The sequence below is a fragment of the Heterocephalus glaber genome, unplaced genomic scaffold, assembly GCF_053883595.1.
Source record: "Heterocephalus glaber isolate CG9 unplaced genomic scaffold, H.glaber_assembly_v1.0 deba00001587, whole genome shotgun sequence".
NCBI classification, from domain to species: domain Eukaryota; kingdom Metazoa; phylum Chordata; class Mammalia; order Rodentia; family Bathyergidae; genus Heterocephalus; species Heterocephalus glaber.
In genome coordinates, this window is record NW_028258365.1 from 6,342,989 (window position 1) to 6,363,763 (window position 20,775).

The 20,775-nt window shown below is 39.5% G+C and overlaps 1 long non-coding RNA gene across 2 annotated transcripts; it reads left to right on the forward strand.

The window, feature by feature from the left end:
• Positions 1-57: 57 nt before the first annotated feature.
• On the forward strand, positions 58-19,439 carry LOC147823381 (uncharacterized). 2 transcript variants are annotated; one of them, XR_015443993.1, is made up of 4 exons: positions 58-183; positions 1,094-5,292; positions 13,723-13,943; positions 14,117-19,439. It is a non-coding gene; the product is annotated as an uncharacterized LOC147823381 (long non-coding RNA). The 2 variants fall into 2 exon arrangements; XR_015443992.1 differs by lacking the exon at positions 58-183 and having other exon boundaries at positions 439-5,292.
• Positions 19,440-20,775: the final 1,336 nt, after the last annotated feature.

The following is a 20,775-nucleotide window of genomic DNA, read 5'->3' on the forward strand; positions in this document are numbered from 1 at the left end:
GCCCCCTCCCCGGGTCACCCCCTCACGGCCGGAGGGAGGCTGCGCGGCGTCCGGTCTCCGGGGTGACCGCCCTCGGAACCCCAGCCGCTGACAGCTAGGAGGCCGAGAGGAAACGGAGCCCAAATGCACGCACCCCCTCTCCGCGCCCCCCAAGTCCGGCCCCGACCTCGCGCCGGGCCTCAGGTGCAGGTCCCAGCCGCAGCGGGAGGAGAGGGCTGGGGACCACGCGCGGGGGCCGGGAGCAGGAAAAGTTTCTTTTCCTGCTCCCGGGCTGCCCACCCCGGGAGGCCACCGCTCTCCCCGCCTCTCCCGGGCTCCGGGCGCCTGCGCCCCACCCCCATCCCGCCGTGGGGGGTGGGGTGGGGGCGCCGCGGGGGGCGGGTGTCTGCGCGCGGGGGCGTGGAGGGCGCGCGGCGGGCGCAGGCACCGGTGCCCTCGCTCTGAAGGCGGCACAGACGCTCGGCGCGGCGAGCCCGGAAGAGCGGCAGGGAGCCAGGCCCCTTCCCCAGCTGCGCGCCCCTGCGCCCCACGCCAGACACGCGGATGCGAAAGTGAAAGGGGGGCCACCGAGCTGGCGGGCGGCGAGATGGGGGTAGTTTGATTGTAAGGAAGCATTAAAATATGCTTGGTTTATGTGAAGTGTAGATTTGAATTCAGGTTATATTGGGCATTTATTTTCGACAATCTGCTTTTCATTAATGGGCAGAAAGATAGTTACTAAATAATGTGTAAAAAAAACACTTCTTGCACTTTAATAGAAAGTGTTTTAACCTAATTACTTAATTAATTCATTAATGAGTTCCATATGCTTTTATGAGTGCCTATTCTCTGTCAGATACTGTGTTGGGGACAAAATAGCGAACAAAGTGATAATAGTTCCCACCTTGCTCTTAGTATAGAAAAAGGTTATATAACAGAATTATCAGAACTTTTAAGATAATTTTTATATGGTGTATAAAATGAATACATATTATTAATGTAAAATACAGAAAAGATGCAGATGTCCAAGATAAAAAAGTATTTCTTCATCTTACCTCCTGGAGATATCATTGCCCAACTTTTGATAAATTTCATTCCAATCATTTTGTTTGAGGGTATGAAGAGCTATGTGTTGGGGCATGCCCACCAGCCACCCGCAGAGCCTCGTGGGTGCCTGCAACAGCAGAGCCCCCCCCCCCCCCGCCTCTGGCCTCTTGGCTGTGCAGCTACCTCCTTCCACGATACAGAGGCACAGGAAGACATAAAGGCCATTGTCCTGAGCTGCAGAAGTGAACAACAGAGAGAGGCCCTCTCTCAGGCTCCCTGATGAAAACTGAAGCCCACTGGAAAAGTGAAGAGAATCTCTGTAATAAAAGCACTGCAGACCACCATGCTTGATAAGTTGGAGGAATCATCACCTCCCATCAGAACCTGAACTATCTTCGGGGAAGGGCAGCTGGAACCTGCAATAGAACCTTGCAGAGTTCAATCCTGCAGGAGGGCGGAGAGCTCAATTTGGGATTGCAGCCAGAAATCTGCCTGAGTCTCATGGGTCTGTGACTGGCTTACTGAGACTCACTGACTTATACCTACACACTGCTGGCCACGTTGTCTATTGTGACAGCAGAGAAATACCCTGAAGGAGTCCCTTCACTTTTATCTTTTATTTGTTATTTTCAAAATTACCACTATTTTTTTTGCTCTTATTTTTAATTTTTTTCTTCTTTTTCTACTCTTTTAAAATTTTTCTTTTTTTCTTTTTTTCTTTCTCTCTCTCTCTCCCTCACTCCCTTGCTGTCCCACATTGTTCTTCATCTCCCTTTGTGTTCCTGTTCTGGCCCTAATTCGTATTTCTTTTGGGGGGGGGTACTGGGGATTGAACTCGGGACCTTGCGCTTGCGAGGCAGGTGGTGGAACCACTGAGCTAAATCCCTGGCCCTGCTATACTAGTTTGTATTCCCAACAACAATGTAGTAGAGTTCCTTTTTTTCCCAACATCCTCACCAGCATTTGTTATTATTATATTTTTTGATGGTAGCCATTTTTCCTGGGGTAAAATAGTATCTCGATATACTTTTAATTTATGTTTCTCTGATGGCCAGCGATGAACATTTTTTCATATATTTATTGGCCATTTGTACTTCTTTTCCTGAGAAGTGTCTATTTATTTTGGTTGCCTAGTTTTTATTGGATTTTTTATTTTAAGGTGTCTAATTTTTTTGATTCTGTATATATTCTTAATATCAGTCCTCTGTTCTAGGAATAACTGGCAAAAATACTTTCCCATGGTGTAGGTTGTGTCTTCACTCTGTTGTTGTTTTCCTTAGCTGGGTAGAAGCTTTTTAATTTGATATGATCCCATTTGTTGATTCTCAGTATTATTTCTTGGGCCACTGGGTTCAGGTCAGAAAATTCTTGCCTATATCTATGGCCTCAAGAGTTGTACCTATTTTATCTTCTAACATATTAAGTATTTCTGTTTTAACATTTAGATTTTGATTCATTTTTATTTTAGTTTAATATATAGTTATGTATATGGGTCTAGACTTGGTCTTCTCCATGTAGATATCCAATTTCCCAGCACCATTTATTAAAGAAGCTATCTTTTCTCCAGTGTGTGTTTTGGCTCCTTGATCAAAGATCACATAGTTATATATGCCTGGGGTTGTTTCTGCTTCTTCTATTCTGTTCCATTGATCCACATGCCTGTTTTTATGCCACTGCCATGCTGTTTTAATTTCTGTAGCTTTATAATATAAATTCAAGTCAGGGATTGTGATTCCCCCGGTTTGCTTTTGTTACTCAGGATTGCTTTATGTATTCTGGGTCACTTCTGGTTCCATATAAATTTTAGGATTGTTTTCCCTGATCTGTGATAAATGATATTTGTGTTTTGATTGGAATTGTATTAAATCTATATACCAGTTTTGGAAGTATAGCCATTTTGATTATGTTGGTCCTGCCTACCTAGGAACAGGAGATAATTTTTCCATTTTCTGATGTCTTCTTTGATTTTCTTCTTCAGAATGATGTTATTGTCATTGTAGAGGTCTCACTTCTCTAGTTAGGTTAATACCTAAGTACTTAATTTTTATATTATTGTAAATGGTATTATTTTCCTAATTTTTTTAGCAAGTTCATTACTAGTATATAGGAATGCTTTTGAGTTTTGTGGGTTTATTTTGTATTTTGATACACTGCTTAATTTGGTTATCAATTCTAGGAATCTTTCAGTTGAGTTTTTTTTTTTTGGTCTTATAAGTAAAAGATCATGTCATCTGCAAATAATGATATTTTGACTTTGTTCTTTGTTTTCTTTTTTCTTGCCTGATTGCTCTGGCTATTATTTCGAGGTCTGTGTTGAACAGGAGTGGTGATAATGAACAGCCTTGTCTTGTTCCTGGTTTTAAAGGGAAGGCTGTCAGCTTTTTCCCCATTTAATATGATGTTGGCAGTAAGTTGGTCATAAATACCTTAATCACATTACAATAAAGACCTTCTATATCTATTTTCTTCAAGGTTTTTATCAGGAATGAATGTTGGATTTTTGTTAAAAGCTTTTTCTACATCTATTGAGATTATCATGTGATTTTTTCCTTGCTTCTATTTATGTAATGAATTCCACTTATTGATTTGGATGTGTTGAACCATTCTTGCATTCCTGGGATGAAGCCTACTTGGTTAGGATCTTTTTGATGATTTATCACATTCTGTTCGCAAGGATCTTGTCATGGATTTGTACATCTATATTCATTAGAGAAATTGGTCTATAGTTCTCTTTAGAGGTTGGATCCTTGTCTGGGTTTGAGCTCAAGATAATATTAGCTTCCAAGAATGATTTCAAAAGTACTCCTTATCTCTCAATTTCATTAAAAAATTTGAGGAGTCTTAGATCTTCCCTGAAGTTCTTGTTGAATTTGTCTGTGAATCCATCAAATCCTTGGCTTTTCTTCGTTGGAATTTTTTTTAATTATTGCTTGTTATTGGATTGTTCAAGATTTTTTAAGTCTTCTTGGTTCAGTTTTGGCAATTCATATGTATTGAGGAATCTCTTCCTTTTCTCTGAGTTCTCCAGTTGTTTGTAATATGTTTGTGAAGAAATCGCTAATAATTTTCTAGATTTCTGAGGTATCCATTGTTATTTCACCTCTTTTATTTCTAATTGCATTAATTTGTTTTTTGTTACTGTTTTTGGCTAAGATTGGTGACGTGTTTGTCTATTTTATTTATTCTTTCAGAGAACCAGGTCTTTGATTCATTGATTCCTTGTGGGGTTTTTTCAGCCCCCATTTCATTAATTTCTGCTCTAGGTCTGACACTCTATCTTCACACTGGCCACTTCTGCTGTCCATACTTTCAATCGTATTTTTAAACTCCTGGATTTCTGTTTCGAACTTTCCTATGGAGTCCTTATGTTTCCAATGCTGGGCACTCATGTTTTGCATCTCCCTCTTTAGCTTCACTAGCTGTTTCTTAGTGTCTTCTCTAGACTCACTGATCATTTGTATCATTACAATCATTATGTGATTAGTTACATCTTCTTTGAACTCACCAAGCTCTACATAGAACTGTTTCACTTCCATTGGTACCATTTCAGTCCTATCTGCTGTGTAGTTGATGATTTCCTCCTTCTCAGTTCTCCTGTGCTGATTTGGGGGGAGTTGGGAGGTTTGGGGGGCATTTTGTTGCCTTGCCCTTTCATGTTCCTGTTTTTCGTTTATTTGCTTGCTTGTTTTTTATTCTGGGGATTGCAAATCCTTTGGCCCAGTAGCATATTCCTTGGGAGCATGCCACAGTATTGTTTATGACACCCCCAGGCAATCCAGGTATTTGCATAGGAGGAAAACCAATTGCTGGTCACTACCATGTTATGGAACTATGGTACTAAATTCAGTGACAATAATGGCATCAGATGTCAACTAGATATTGAAAAACCTCAGGAACCACTCAAGAACAGCTCTTCACCAAAACAGAGGACTCTGATCTTAGTGTAGACATTGGCTGACAGTAATTGAGAGCACCGACTTCTGCTGGATGTTGGCAGCAGTGCCAGAGCTCAAACATATCACTAGATAGGACCGCCCCCTCTGATGATTGCTTCCACCGAATCTGGCCTCCCACAAATAAATACAGTCCCCGTGATCTTCATGCTCTGCCTGGGCTTCCCAGGGGGTCCCAGGAAACCCATATTCTGCTCTCATCCACTTGAAGCCTGTGTCCCAAGACTGTCTCTCACCCAGTCTCTGTGGAAGGTTTTGACTTCAGTTCTGAAGCAAAACTCTCCTCCTGGGCATTGGTCTCTTCTTTGGTAAGGTCAGTGTGTCGGTTGTCCCTTCTGTTGCCTTGTACTGTGGAGAACTGAGAGACTGGAGGCAGGGTGTGTGGGCTCCAGGTCCTCCTGATTCACCCTGGGACTTTGGCAGCCATTGGCATTGGCTGGGGGCTGGGTGGGTGCTTCCTAGGTCCTCCTGGGTTCAGCACTGGGTTCAGCATTGCCCTGGCATGGGGCAGTGGTGGCTGCGGAAATGAGTCTATCTCTTATGTCATAAGGATTGTTGGATTTTCAAATCTTAGAGACGATTCACTAGACTGTTGCATCAGCTTTACACTACCCTCCTGGTGTTTGCTCTTACATGCTTCCTCTATATGTGGTCTGATCAAAAAATGTGGTAAATGTTTATACTTTAAAATATTTATTGCAGTAAAAGGCACACTGCCATTAATCCCCCTCATTATACTTCCCCTCTCTTACACACTCCTGTCATTCCTGCCACTTCCTGAAGCAGTTGTGGAAGTCCTCTTTCATACACGTCTTTATCAGGTGTGGTCAAAAATTGGTGAATGTCGCTGCCACTTGTGCCATCCACTGGAAAGGAAGGTTTGTGGAAACATGACAGAGTGTCTTCATCCACTTTATTCACCAGACCTGGTACCATGTGATTTCTGGCTCTTTCTCAAAGTAAAAATGACGATGAAAAGTAAACACTTTGAGTCAATTCAGGACATGGAGGCAGCCACAACAGTGCAACTAACAATAATCATCTTCTAGTAATGTAAAAATTCTTCACAATTACAGATAATATGTGCTTGTCCTACTAAAACTCAAGATTATGGCAGTCCCTACATGCTCTGTAAATTCTGTCGGAGAAGTTCTCTTTTTTAATGAGATACAAAAATGATTCACTTTGGAACATAGAGATATAAAAGTTATAACCACAAAAGCAATGGAAACGAATTCAGTAGTTAAGAGATTAATGTTTAACAATATGCAGATCAAGTATATTAGTCCATTTGATCCTCACAGCAACTCTATAAATGTGGGTGAAAAATGAAATTATTCTCTCAGGTTTTGCCACGTGTCTTCCTTTTTTCCTACAACATACTTTCCTCTGATAGCTCTTAGCTTCTCCCTTACTTTTTTAAGTGCTGACTCAAAAGTTACGATTTAGTAGTTCTTACATGACTACCCAAATAAAATAGTATCTGACTCCCAGTACCATCCTTCACTCCTTCTTATGCTTTAGTTTTCTCCATAACACTTTCATCATCTCAAAAAAATGTAGTTTTTCTTTGCTTTCTCTACTTGAATGTAAGCTCCAAGCAGGAGCGGGGTGGGACTTACTCATTTTATTTGCTACCATAGTCCAAGGAGAACCTAGCATTTCGTGAACACTCAATAAATAAATTACCACATTGTTCCCATTTCATCAGTCAATGACATGTCAGGAACAGCAGGCTTAAGAGAATTGACCGACGTGACCTATCTAATACATAGCACATTAGGCTCTAGGTCACAAGTGTTTGTTCCAAGTCCCTCTATATTTTCAGGACCATCTCAAAGAAATTGTGCAACGTGATGTACACTATTGACTTCACTGGCATTAACTTCTGCAACAGTATGAGGCCTAGGGCTTTCTTTTGCCATTTCATGAATGTTGCCTGAAGCAAAAGAAAATTAAAGCAAGCTACATTTACTGATGTTGGATAAGATGATAGGAAAGCATTTGAGCAACCTCACCACACAGAACTGATGCGGATTTCCTTGGATGCCAGTCACATTTCCATGGTCTCTAAACAGGTCCCTTGGAAACCATTCCTGAGCCCTGTTTGTCAATAAACAGTTATTCCCACTACAATAGGAGCATCTTGAGAGATGGTGCTATTAAGATAGCAAAAGCCATTGGCTGTTCTCAGTGGTGGCCCATTTAGCAGCATGACAGGTAGGTGACATCCACGAGTGATGGAGAGGGGAACAGCCTTGGCAAAAGAACCTAATAACTGCTGTGTTTCTGTCCCATTTAAAGTATAGCAATAAAGAAGACCTCACATAATTTTATACCATCCTCTCCCTTGGCTTTTAAGGGTGATTCATATGCTTCTAACACAAAAAACAATTAAACTAACTCACTTAGAAATACTAAACTGTCTGTTAACTGCCATATTCGCCTCTTAACCAGCCCATTCCCAATTAACCAGCACTTTCAAACAGATCCTAGAACTGAATGCTAAAACTGCAAGAGGAATAAGAGATTACCTTTTAAAAGCTCATTTTAAAGATGAAAAAAATCTCAGCTAAAGTGTCCTATTAGTTCTTCCCAGTCAGAAAACAATGCAGATCCACGACCAGTACCCTACATGTTCTTTCTATTACACGCAGTAGGGTTGCATTTTGCACACATCTGATTCCCAACAAACTGTGAGCTGGATAGCTGATGAAATCAATGGGGCTGGCAATGCCATGAACAAATGTCAAACGATTTGTAAAAACATTGAGCGCATCCAGCCATGGTAGCACACACATGTAATCCCTTCACTCAGGCAGTCTGAGCAGGAGGATCCCCAGATCAAGCCCATCCTGGGCAACTTAGCAACTTAGCAAGATCCTGTCTCAAAATAAATAATTTATTAAAAGGTTTGTGATGTTGCTCAGTGTGAAGCTCCTGGGTTCAATCCCCAGTAAAGCAATAGCAGCAACAACAACAGTCATTGTGAGTCACTGTCTAATATAGTCAGAGTACACGGTAAACTTACATTAAATGATGTTTGTTACACTACTGGTGTTCTTTGGATAGCGATTGATGTCTGACAATTTATATAATAATAAGGGTTACATGTAAAAAATGTTATTCATGAAAATGTTTGATTAATCGGTACAATCAATTTCCTAGGCACACCTAAAAGCACAGTGTTTATTTTTTTTGAATTGCAATGTTGGAAGCCACAAAGGAATCTGCAAGGCTAGAACGCTGATGTAGAATTACTTCAGCCAATGCCTATTTTATAACTCAATCATTCCCCTTAAAAATGCATAGACCAGTGATGGCAAACCTTTTAGAACTTTCAGTGATAACAGCCTGCTGCAGCATTCTTGCCATAGGTTTGCCATCTCTGCTAGAGACATGTCAGTGTGGGAGACAGTCACTCGAGTTATTCACTGAACCATTTTCCTTTTGCTACTGACAACAGCTAGACTCCTGTTTTCAGCTGCTTTTGCCATTAGCTGTAGCCTTGTGACTGAGTTTGGCCCCTACGTGCCCACCAGCAGTGACATGTGCCATGAGGCCCTTCCCCTGTGATCTTCTATTTACCTCCTTCGCCTTCCCTCCAGATGGAGAAAATCTAATGAAACACTCTGAGCTCCATGAGATGGCAAAGCCATGAAATAAAAAGAGCCTGAATCACACTTGGAAAAGAAAAATGTAAATGCTATGGAAACCCAGCCAAAAGCTTTAGAGAAGACTTTTGATGAAGCTGTGGTATCAGGGACAGACCCTGACTTAAGTTCAAACTGGAAGGAAAGAAAGCAAATTTGCTTTAGACAGATGAAGAAGCACATAGACAGCTTCAGATGTGAAATGCTTACCCATAGGTTAAGTTCCAGAAACAAGATATCTAATGTAGTCAAAGTACACAGTAAAGTATAGGCAAACCTTGAGTCTTAAGATATAACTTGAAGTGCAGTCAAATCATGAAGAGCCTTGTGTACCAAGCTAAAGAATTTAGACTTTGCCTTATAGACACTGGAATCCAGGAAAGGTTTTAAAGCTGGAGAGTGACACAAACAAGTTTATCCGCTAGAAGGTGAACTCTGGTGCCATGTGGAAAATAACTTGACAGGGGAATGCAAATATTATAGAAGACCATTAACCAGACTTTTGGAAAAGTTCAGGGGACAGATAGTGCAAGAACTGATCTACACTCAAAAGAAATTGATACAGAAACAGATATAAGAGGCCACTCCAAGGCCATATAATGTTTAAGTAGTTGTTAAGTGTAAGGGGTTATGAATAACATTAGGAGAGAGTTAGGGAACACAAGTGAAGATACCGGTTAGAAGAAAAAGATGATACATTTGCTTTTAAATATGTTAAATATGAGGTCCAAACTAGAGAAGCTATCCAGTGGGCAGTTTGCATTACATATGTAGAACTTAGAAAAACATTCCAAATTGGAATTATAAATTTGGGCGCTGCCAACACAGAGTCAGTGTTTAAGCCAATGGAGTGGATGTGATCTGCCAAGAAAAGGGTATAGAGTGAGAAGAGAAGAAAGAAGAGATTTCACAGGATACTTGAAAGAATGGTTAGAGGGTTATAAAAAGCATCAGGAGAGGAAAATACCATGAAAACCAAAGAAAGAAAGGCTTTGAGACTCCCAGTCTCACAGAAGAGGTCAGACCAGATGCAGCCAGGAAGCCAGACCTGCTAAGCAGTCGCAGAGTAGGGTTACAGAGGCTGGCATTGTGTCAGACACTGTGGGCGTGTCCCAGAGATTTGCCATAGAATGCAAACCTGTCATCAGATGGAAGCGATAAGGTCTGGCCAGCAGTCAGGGCTCGAGCCAGAGGTCAAGCATCAAGTAAATGCAGAACCCAAGAGCTGGAGGATCAAGATTGGAAAAAAGACAACAACAACAAAAGAAGTTCAGAATTTCTGCCAGAGTTCCTACTAAGCAACTTCTGGCCAAATAGTAGATTGAGTCAAAATTAAATCGAGTGGTCACCAATCGTTTTCAGTTCCAGAGGCTGAAGGGCCACTGGGGACTGGCAGTTAGGTACACAGGCAATTGTGTTCATTTTGGAGGAGGATACCACAACTCACAGTGGCTGAGGGTGAGGTTAGTTAGTGATGGCAATGAATGAAACTATCTTCTCCAAGCTTACTGAAGATTGAATGAAATTTTGTTTGGAGACTTATATGGATGGCAGGATGAAGAGAAAACTTTTTAAAGGATGTTCATAAGCTAAGGATAAGAATCCACTGAAGAAGAAGAAATAGAAGGTTGAAAGAGCACATTATTTAAGAAATCAAAGTGGGAGTCAGAAGATATGGGGCCAAAATACTTAAGAAGCTTTGTGGAAACAATGTCTTATGTTACTTTATTATCTTGGTTGGTGCTGCTGAAACAAGATACTTGAGACTGAGAAATCTGTAAATAATAGAAATTTATTTCTCACAGTTCCGGAAGTTAGGAAATCTAAGATGGAGGTGCCAGCAGATTTGGTGTCTGGGAAGGACTGTTCTTTGCTTCCAAAATGGCACCTTGTTTCTCTGCCCTCACATGATGGAAAGCAGAAGGTCAAAAATAAACCCAACTAGTTCTTTTCAGCCCTTTTCTGAAGCCACTAAGTTCATATGTGAGGGCTCTGCTCTCATGACTTACTCACTTCCTAAACGGCTCACCCATTTCAAAATATTAATTTGGGGGGACATATTCAGGCCATAACATTTATCTTGGGGCTTTCATTTGGATTTTGTTGTTGTTTGCTTGCTCATTTGTTTTTTAATAGGAGGAAAATATGGGTGTAAGTATAGATGAACAGTGAGGGATATTGAAAGAGTTCATAACTGATGGCTTTTGTTTTCTTAGTGAAGCCACACTGCATCAGACACCGAGACAGTAGAATGTGAAAAGCATGTAGATTTGAAGAAAGAGTTTGGGAGTAGGGCTGCAAACCTGGGGCGTACGAGTGGTTAGACTCACATTGAAGGACAAGCTCAGGCAAGGTGACCCAAGGAGAAGGAATGTTCTCTACAAATGAGAAGAACTACATGGGTAAGAACAGGGGAACAAACAAATAAGGCAGATGTTTTGTCAGGTGGGAACCAAGGAAAGAAAAGGGAATGAGCAGTTCAAAAGTACTGATGAGAATATGTTGAAAAGCACTGACAGACCAGTCTACCCTGACCTGCCTCAGGGTGAAGGCCATAGACTATCACAGTTCCTAAGACAGTGCTCCATACATAAAGGCACTCAGGTGATGTGGAATGGGTGAACTGAATGAATAAAGGAAAAAGTGCCTGCTTGAAATGCAGGCCAGTTATGGGATAAATGAAGTGTGAGGTTATTAATAGAAAGGATTAGAAAAGTAGAAGAACAGGTTTGGTGGAAATGAAACAGTTGGAGAAGAGAAAGAAAACAAGGATGTAGGTAGAGTCATTTCAAGATTCAGATTTTCAGAGGGGCAGTTCCAAGTGATTCAGAAGTCCAAAGTGTATCCAGCAAATGGGAATAGTATGGTAACCTGGAGGCAAATGTCACAGTGAGGATAGGCCATTAGATGGCTCATCAGCCTATAACATGACCTTGCTTAAGATGACAACAAAGGCTGGAGTAAAGGTAGAAATTGTGAGCTACGTTCCACAGTCCTAGAAGGACTAAGAAGAAGTATCCCAGAGGTAATAATAACAAGAGCCAAATTATATCATTGAGACTATTTACTGGCCCACCCTACCACCCAGAATTCTTATGAGGATCAAAGAAAAGACTAATTGTACAAATGTTTTTGCTAAAAGGATTACAAGAATCTTTCAAAGGAAGAGATATTGTTAAATGAAAATTACCTAAAATTGTCATGAAGAAACTGCAGTGAACCAGGATAAGGCTGAGTCCTTTTAAAGAAGCCAGAATATGAGAGCAACATCCAGTGTTTTGTGGGGTAAAGCCGGGTTTCAGTAAAAGGAAAATGAAAAGAAAAGCATTTCAATACTCATGGCATACTAAATCCCAAGAGCATTAACTATATCATCTTGAATTCCCACAGCAACCATGCAAGATAGATAGCTTCCAAATAAGGAGATAGGGACTCTGGTTAAGTATCTTGGTTCAAAATTACACTGGTATTAAACAGTGTAGTCAGGATGTGAACCCAGCTCAGGCAGCTCAAATCCCATCCCCTTTCCATTTCATGATAATACATTAAACCTTGATGTGGTTAGTGCTTTATTTGGAAAAGGAAGATATAAACATCAACATGATACACAAACAACAGGACAGAAGCAAAAGATGAAGAAAAATGATCTGGAGGAGACTGCAGTGTGCACAGAGACTGGAGGGGTGAGCCACTGTGAGGCATGGGATTGGAGGTGCAGGGTGTGGGGAGGTGGACAGAAAGTAAATAAATGAAACTAGTCAGGCTTGAGTGTCAACTGAAACTCTGATGTTCGGTAGATGTGGTGTTTGGGTGAAGTCCATTACCACCAGACTGGAGGTTAACTGGCTGCATTTTTAACATTAGATTTTCCTTTAATTTACATGAACAGTCAAACAGCCATCTTGACACTTTAACAAACACCCTTGAGGAATCAATTAAAAATTCCCATCCCAGAGGACTTACATATGTAGAGTAACAGCTAGGGTTAATTTACTAATTCATCTAATCAGCCTGCCATATTATTACCTTCCTATTTCCCTAACTCTTGTTATAATTCACATATTACAAAGGAAATGTCTTCCAATTATTTTTCTGCAAGATTAGAGAACACATATAGACATATCCTTTTAGAAGACTGGTCATGACCTCAACTTATTTTGTGGAGGACAATTGATTAAATCATCTTCTTAAAGTATTGAAGGAGTTTGAAAGCAGCTCTTTCAAACGTGGTGTCATTTTCATGATCTTGTTTGTGCCATTTTTTTTTTTGACAAATCCTTTCTTTATATATAGCACGGAGATACACATCAGTCAGGTTCCAAATGGCTCGTCAAAAATTCTGAGTTAGAAAATTTAGATTAAAGCAAGTTATTATTTAGGATAAATGCTGTGAAGCAGGGACAGCTTTTGCAGCCAGAGATTTTGAGACTAGAAGGAGTCTTATGTAACCCACATATGACTGGAGTGTGGGGGCAGTTTTGCTTCTCCCTTCCGGCTCATGTTAATAGTTGCACTCCCCAATCTGACCTTTCCCTCTTCCCAACCTGCCAATATGCCAAGTCCAAAAATAGGGAAGATTCATGGGGAACTCATACAGCAATCAAAAAGAGATTGCCCTAGCTCTTTCCATTAGGCTTCTTTATCTAATGACATTACTTCTTTCCTTCTCCCTCCACTTGGCCTCTCAGAAATTCTCTCTCTCTTGTCCTCTGGAAATCAGCATTTTCTCACCATCCTTTAGAATGCAAGAGGAATTCATTTTTTTAAATGCCTTCCATCACAAAGAAGTTCTTTATACCAAAACTTTTGTTTAACTGATGAAAACTATTAAGCAAAGATGATACATGTGGCCCAGCTTGGAATAAAATGAGATTATTTGTATACCACTCATTTTTTTCACTACCACACACCCTCCACACCATTTTTCTATTATATGACCTCTGAAGTTCCTTCCAACTCTAAAATTCAATAATCTATTCTGTGGCTCATGATGAATCCAGGCATTGATAAATAGTGACCTAATAAAATCATAATACTGTAACATGAATGATTTGGGATAGGTGGACATCACATCTCTACTTTTTTTTCAGGGACAGGGCTTACTTGACAGCTCTTGGCTTGCTATTGGGCCTTAAAAGAAAATGAATGCACGACCATGGGACATCAAGTTACCATGCAACCTGAATTGCCCATCATAAACTAGATGTTATCTGACCCACTAAACTACAAAGTTGGATAGGCACAGCCAGACTCCATCACCAAGTGGAAGTGGTTGTATGTGATCAGCTCCAGGCAGGTCCTGAAGACACAAGTAAGTTGCATAATGCATGAAAAAGTGGCTCCAATGTATGTGGTTCCTATTCTTGCTACATTGCCTTCTGTTCCCCAGCATGCATCTATGGCTTCATGGGGTGTCCCCTGTGATTGGCAGACTGGAAGAGAAGACTACAGCCTGGTTTACACATACTTCTGTTCATTATGCAGGCATCATTAGAGGTGGACATCAGATGCTAGCTTGTTCAGCCTTTGGATATGGATTCACACTAGGACCAGCGACTCTCTAAAGAGCTCCCAGGCTTTCAGCTGTGGACTGAACTTCATCCTTGCTCCCTCATGCTCTGAAGGATCCACCTGATTGAAATGAGTAGCTACTAGCTCCACTAGCTCTCCAGCAAGGAGGTGACCATTGTGAATTACCCAGCCTCTGATCTTGTAAGCTAACTAATAAATTCCCCTAAAAATACATGTGTATATTTTTCCTATTGACTCTGTTCCTCCACAGAACCCTAACCAGTGCAGCATGTTTGCTGTAAATCAGTTGACAACAAATGTATGTATTTATCTTTGGTCTCTGTTCTCTTACATTTGTTTATATCTCCATTTTATGCCAGTACCCTGCTGTTTTGATTAATATAGATTTGTACTATATTTTGAAATCAAGTAGTATGATCCTTCCAGCTTTGTTTCTCTTGTTCAAGATTTTATCTATTCAAGTTCCTTTGCAACTCTATAAAAAAGGTTAGAATTATTTTTCCTATTTCGGTGAAAAACATCATTGAAATTTTGACATCGAATCTTTATTTTGGGTAGCATGAACCTTTTAACAACACAAATTTTTCAACCTATAACCACAGATATCTTATTTATTTGTATCTTCAAACAATGTTTCACAGTTTAATTATATATTATATATGTATATATTATATATATATATATCTTTATTCCTAAGGTGATTTTGTTTTCACTATTGCAAATAACATTACTATCCTGATTTCTTAAATATTTTACTGCTAATGTACAGCAAAGCTACTGATTTTTGTATGTTGATTTTTGTGTTTTCCAACTTCTCTAAATTTATTTAATAGTTCTAACAGTTTGAGGGTGGCATCTTTGGAGTTCTCTCTATATAAGATTGTATCAACTGCAAACAGAAACAATTTAATTTCTTTCTTTCTAATTTGAATGCTTCAATTTCTTTCTCTTGCCTAATCACTACTGCTAAGACTTCTAATACATTGTTGAATAGAAGTAATGAGAGTGGGTGTCCTTCTCTTGATGATCTCACAGGAAAAGCTTTCAACTTTTCACCACAAAGTATAATGATAGCAGTGGACTTGTCATATATGCCTTTATTGAATATGGTTATATTCATTCTACATTTAATTTGTTGAGTGTCTGTGTCATGAAAGGGTGTGAAATTTTGAATGCTTTTCTGCATCTACTAAAATGATCATATGGGTTTTGTCCACCATTCTGAAAATGTAGTATATCAAATTTATTGCTTTGTGTACACTGAACCATTCTTGCATCCCAGGGATAATTCCCACTTTGGTATTACGTGTTGGGATCATGATAATACTGGGCTCATGAAAAGAATTTGGAAATGTTTCTTGCTTTTTAATTTTTGAGGTATTTGAAAAGGATTTATATTAGTTTTTTAGAAGTTTGAATTCAGCAGTGAAGCTATCAAATCCTAAGTTCTTTGATGGGAGACTTTTCCTTATTGATTTAATGTCCTTATTCTTTATTGGTCACATTTCTTCCAGGATGGAGTGATCCTTGACTGATTTGAAATGCCCAGATAGAAGAATTCATGATCTTTGTAGCATCACACACACACACACACACACACACACACACACACAGAGCTGATTTTACAAAAACTTGCAGTATTGTTTGGCTTTTAATAAGTATGTGGAATTTGATATACTCATCTCTTCCTGGTTTTCAAGTTTAAACTGTCTAATATATAAAGCAGCCAATCAATCAAACATAAACCCACTTTTTGTATAGATCCATGCAGAAATATAAATGTGTCTTATACTGTAGCTAATTGTTAAAAGTTATCTAAAGGTTAGGGGGTATCACAATCCCCAAATTGAAACTATACTACAAAGCTCTTGAGATAAAAACAGCATGGTACTGGCAAAAAAACAGAACTGAGGATCAATGGAACAGATTAGAAGATGCAGAAACAACCCCAGACATACTCAGCCACCTCATCTTTGACAAAAGAGCCAAACACCCTCACCAGAGGAAAGATAGCCTCTTTAATAAATGGTGCTGGAAAAACTGAGTTTCACCCTGCCAAAGATTAAAACTAGACCCACATCTCTCACCAGGCACTAAACTTAAATCAAAATGGATCAAAGATCTAAATATTAAAATAGAAACACTAAACCTGCTAGAAGATAGGTTAGGTAGAACTCTTGAAGACACTGGTATACAAAAAGCCTTCATGAACAAAACTTCAGTCGCATGTGAACTAGCAAAAGGAATCAACAACTGGGATCTCATCTTATTAAAAAGCTTCTATACAACAAGAGAAATCACCAAGAGAGTGAAGAGACAACCCACAATGTGGGAAAAATTTTTACGAGCTGTTCCTCAGACAAAGGTCTACTATCTAGAATATATAAAGAATTTTTAAAAGCCAGACCCCCCCAATCCAAAATGGTCATCTGAAATGAACAGACATTTCTCAGACAAAGAAGTAGAAATAGCAAATAAACATATGAAAAAATGTTCAACATCACTGATTATTCGAGAGATGCAAATGAAAACAACACTGAGATTCCACCTCACTCCAGAAAGAATGGCTGCTATCATGAAATCAACCAGTAACAAATGCTGGCGGGGCTGCAGGGAGAAAGGAACCCTTTTCCACTGTTGGTGGGAGTGTAGACTGGTGCAACCACTGTGGAAATCAGTATGGAGATACCTCAAAGAACTAGGACTAGAGGTCCCATTTGACCCAGCTATTCCCCTGCTGGGTATCTTCCCAAAAGAATTAAAAGCATCATACCACAGCGATATATGCACACACATGTTACAGTGGCGCAGTTTGTAATAGCTAAATCTTGGCAACAGCTCAAAGGCCTGTCAATTGGTGACTGGATAAAGAAGATGTGGGGTTTTTTACAAAATGGTGTACTACTCAGCCAGAAAGAAAGATAAACCAGAGACATTTATGGCTAAATGGATGCACCTTGAGCCCGTACTCTTTAGTGAAATAAATCGGACACACATGTGTACATACTGAATAGTTTCTCTGGTGTGAGAAGCCAAAAGTGTAAGTGAGAACAAAAATGTATAACAGATAATATAAATAGGAAGAAAAATTTCAAAGGAGAAGGGGAACTAGGAAAGGAGGTGGGGGAAAGGAAAGAAGAGAAAGAAAAAAATGAGAAAAGAAAAAAAATGGAAACAAAGCTTTTGTAAATAGGGAGGGGTGAGGGGTGGAGGGGTAGAAGAGAGGAGAGGGAAATGGGAAAAAACAAGAACCAAGATATATCATGTACGGGTACAAATTCCCAATGATGAATGGGATCATAATGTATACCTAAAATGTACCAATAAACTTAATTTTTTTTAAGTTACCTAAGTGCTAGTCCATAGAGGGTTGTGGATTAATGTGTTTATGTCTTCAGGTCTTGAATTCTTGACCTGCATCTCAAGTGCCACAGTACTAATGGAAGACAATAGAGTATTTTCAATTTACTAGGTACTGTATCGGTCAGCAATTTGTTTGGTTAATGGTAATGTAGGCTGAGTTCATCTGGGCAGCTTTTCTGATCTCAAATGGGATCCCTAGTGTGACCGTGTCAGGTGCAAATCAGCTTCAGGTTAGATCTGTTGATCTTAGCCAGTTAGGATACCAGGCAGACTTACTTGGTTCTGGTCCTGGTGGTCTCATCCCCTAGCTCTATAGCCAATGCTTGCTTATATGACTAAGGAAGGCATCCCAAGAAAGAAAAGCCTGCAAAGTGCCCTAAGCTTAGGCTGGGTACTGCTACATAATTATGTCTGTTGCACTCTATTAGTCAAAACACATCACAAGGTGAGCCCCAATTGAAGGAGTAAGGAGCTGGACTCTTGGTGAACAGATCTGCAAAATCTCATTGCTAAGAGAATGGATACAAGGAGATATAAACAATCATGGCTATTATATTTGTCTCACACTGTGCTTAGCTTCACTGAAAAGGTGTTTGATTCGCTAATTAATTCAATAAATGTACAACACTACTACTCCTAGATTATCTTAATTAATCAGGAGAATTAGACTAAGTAAATTCTCTATCTCATTAAATTCTGTCTTAAAAATACAACACAGAGATGAAATCTTACAGAAAATATACCTGGTCCTTCAGATTCCCATTCCCCATACTTTGGGCAGCTGAGCAGTCCACATTTACTTGTGAGGTTACTTTATGGTTTCCTGAAGGCAATGCAGAAAAAATAGCATCAGTGCTTGATATGACATGAATTTGGATGTGGAAGTCTTTGAGTGGACAGCCTCATAGGAACTCAGCTTCTTCCTAGAAGGAAAATCAACCACCTTATCAACCAGAAGTTGAAAGAAAGTACATTCTGAAACACTTAATTAAAAAGTAAGCAGGCTGCCTCCCTGCGTAATGTAGCATGACCATCTGCTAACTGAGCCACCTCTACATTTTGCTGCCCCTTGGCAGGAGGCAGCAGAGGCTTGGACTAACTGACCTGATCCTGGAAGAGGACAACATCCAAGGAGGGAAAGTAAGCCCAGGGGCCAGGAGACCCAGGGGAAAAAGTACAGAACTGGCCAGCAGCTTCAGGGATTCAAGTGGTACCTTCCCAAAGGGACAGGGTGAGAGACAACCAGGAGAGACTGGCAGTGAGAGTCTGAGCATGACACAGACTCCCTAAGAAGAGTAAGTTCTGGCTGGGAAGGACATGTGCCTGCCATTGAAAGGGAACAACCAGGCCCCACAAGTGTCCACATTAAATCCCACAGTCCCCTTGAACTTCTGCCCCATGGTTTACATCAGGAGAAACTAGAGGGATGATTTGTTTTCCCACCTGCCAATATGAGGAAGGACGTACCTTGGCTTGGATGGTTACCACAGTCTGAGGAGAATGGACAGAGTGGCCTCTGGTGCAGGGAGGGTACCTCAAAAACTCATGGACCCTAAAGCTATGTGGAGAAAATTGTGACTGGCTGGATTCCAAGGCTGTATATCCTGGAATGAAACCATTCATTCAAAAACACAGAGGATTTTTTTCTTTTACTCAATCATTTTTTAAATTTTTCTATTTTTAATTATTTCTTTCTTTCATCATTTTTTGGGGAAACTTGTGGAGTTTTTCCCCTTTTGTCTTCTACCTTCTTTAGCTTCCTTTCTCTCTTTTTTCTCTTTTCCCTTTTCATCTTTTTTCTTGCCTTCTTGTTTTTCATTTCCTGGGGGTTTTCTTTTTCTTTTTTTTTATTCTTTCTTTTTGACTGTTTTGTAACTATTAATTTCCTTTACTCCTCAAGCAAGGACAAAAATCACATGGTCATCTCAAAAGAAGCAGAAAAAGCCTTTGACAACATCAATATCCTTTTATTAAAAAAAACTAAAGAAAATGGGTATAGAAGGACTTTATCTCAATCTGACAAAAGCCATTAATGACAAACCGACTGACAACATCATATTAAATGGAGGAAAACTGAAAGCTTTCTTTCTAAAATTAGAAACAAGACAAGGATGTCCACTGTCATCATTCCTATTGAACATCATACTCGAAATATTCACAATAGCAATTAGACAAGAAAAAGAAATAAAATGGAAGAAATAAAAAGGAAGGAGTAAGTCAAATTATCATTATTGCATATGATCTGATCCTCTGCATAAAGACTCATAAAAATTCTCCAAAAGATTCCTAGCATTAATAATCAAATTCAGCAATGTAACACTATACAAAAATCAATAGTATTCCTGTACATCAACAATGAACCCACTGAAAAAGTAGGAAAAAAATACATTCACAATAGGATCAAGAAAAATTAAATACTCAGGAATTAACCTAAGCAACAAAGTGAAAGAACTCTACAATGAAAACTATAGTACTCTGAAAAAGGAAATCAAGGAGGACATCAGAAAATGGAAAGATCTCCCCTGTTCCTGGATAGGCAGAATATAGTCAAAATGGACATACTTCCAAAATAATATACAGATTTTATATAATCCCAATTAACTTCTTCACAGAACTAGAGTAAACAATCCTAAAATGTATCTGGAACAAGAAGAAACTGTGAATAGCAAATTAATCTTGGGTAACAAGAGCAAAATAGTAGGCATCACAATTTCATACTTAAAATTATATTATAAAGCTACAGTGATAAAATCTGCATGTTTTTGGCACAAAAATAGACATGAGGGTCAATAGGTCAGAATAGAGAATCCACAAACAGTATCAAGCATATTCAAATATTTTATCTTTGACCAAGGGACCAAAAACATACACTGGAGATACACTGGAGGAAAGACAGCCTCTTTAATAAATTTTTTTTGGCAAAATTGGCTATCCACATGCAAAAGATTAAATCAAGGCCCATCTCTTTCACTGTGTAGTAAACTAAAATCAAAATGGATCAAAGAACTAAATGTTAAAACAGAAACACTGAACTTGCTGGAATATAAGCTAGGTAAAACTCTTGAAGTCATAGGCAAGGACTTTCTAAACAGAATTAGGCAATGATTTCTTCATTGAATCGTTCCTACAGTCAGTGTCATTTGATATGGACTGTACCAACCTAGAGAGATTTTAAAAATTAAATACAGGACCCAGGCATGGTACATAGGAAAAGAGATGCATCTTGAGACCATAACGTTAGGTGAAAC